Source organism: Arachis ipaensis, chromosome B10 (assembly GCF_059453495.1).
Source record: "Arachis ipaensis isolate K30076 ecotype BB chromosome B10, ASM5945349v1, whole genome shotgun sequence".
NCBI lineage: Eukaryota > Viridiplantae > Streptophyta > Magnoliopsida > Fabales > Fabaceae > Arachis > Arachis ipaensis.
In genome coordinates, this window is record NC_142435.1 from 25,684,364 (window position 1) to 25,685,976 (window position 1,613).

Consider the following 1,613-nt stretch of genomic DNA (forward strand, 5'->3'; position numbering starts at 1 on the left):
TTCCTCTACCTTTCACCCCTTATCCATCTTCCATCTCATCCACCCTCCTGACTGGATGTTCTATCGGTCTTCTTCTCACTTGTCCAAACCACCTGAGATGTGATTCAACCATGTTTTCCACAATGGGTGCTACTCCAACTCTCTCCCTTATATCTTCGTTCTTTATTTTATCCAATCGTGTATGACCACTCATCCATCTCAACATCTTCAGAGGTGTCGCGGTTTACGTGTGTGCGTGAAATATGCATAAACCGCTAGAGGGGTGTAGCGGTTTATGCATTACTATAAATATTTATATAAAACATAAAACAAAGTGTGTGGTTAACAAAAAACATACATTACATACACCTAATTCAATGGAAATAAACTAAGTACAAACACATATAATACAAAAGTACCTGGTAAATCCGACATACATAGACATCATGAATGGAAAGATAAAATAGTAAGCTAAGGCCCCTGCCTATCCTGATCCTCGTCGGCAGAGTCATGTCCAAATGCGCCCAGGAGATGCGATCCTGTACTACATCAAGCGGCCCGCCTCACTCTGGTGGGCCTCTGGCGCTGCTGTGCTGGAGGATCGACCGGCATGCCCACGCCATATGCAGATGCAGGCATCCCTCCCATGCCCAACCAACTATCATACGGACTGCCAGTAGGCTCATTCAGGTCTACATGTAGCTGGTGCTGGAATCCATGAGGGTCAGACATCTGTGGCTGGTACCGCTGCATGTCATCCATATATAGGCGGTACCCCTGCGCAACGTCCATCTGGGGCTGGGTCTCAGGCACCTGATCCTGTGGGGTCTGCTGATGAAAATCTTGAGGGACGTCATCCCGGATAAGATCTGCAAAGTCAGAATAGAACTGTGAACTCCCAACCTCGTGCTCCATATCCATTGTGAAGGTCGGGCCCGCCAGGTCATCATACATCTGGCCATGGATGTCGTGGTATACCTGGGAGCTGGAAACATGTGTAAGAGGAACCTCCTGGGTATCCGCTGTTGCATGCTCAGCAGGTCTATCACTAGGACCAGCAGATGTGCCCCCCGATGAACCACCCCGACGCTGAGGACGGCCACGCCGGACACGGTGACCGGCATGTCCGACTCCGTCGCCACCAGATCTATCATCTTGAATCATGTCATCCAACTATCGCCACTCCCGGTCTGTAGCCCGGGTACCAACGCATCGTCGCCGCTCGACGCGCCTGTTATCTGGCACGTCTTGCATGGGTACCCTCGGAGGAGCCTGTGACGACCCTCTCTGAGTAACATCTTGTGAGATCTCCTCAGTCCTAGGATCAGCAATCATGGAATCTGGCGATAGAAACCTAAGAGCCACTCTGTCCACCACCGCAGGAAGTCTACGGACGGCCCGAGATCAGGCACCCGGGGGATAGTCAGGACAGCATCGATCCTGTTCTGCCAACTAAGGTGCCATACCTGGTAGTAGCTCGGGAACCATCTGTCCCCACCCCTCCCGTCCTTGGCATGGAGCCAATCAATGTTTGATGCCGGCTCAGGCTCATTCTGAACGCCACTCAGCTGTGGCAGCACCCTATCAACCCGGTGCCACTCAATGACGGCGAAGTATATCAGGCAAGTACATGC

The 1,613-nt window shown here is 51.5% G+C and overlaps 1 pseudogene; it reads right to left on the bottom strand.

Moving 5' to 3' along the window:
• Window positions 1-528: 528 nt before the first annotated feature.
• On the bottom strand, window positions 529-1,233 carry LOC148579459 (uncharacterized; annotated as a pseudogene).
• Between the last annotated feature and the right edge of the window lie 380 nt (window positions 1,234-1,613).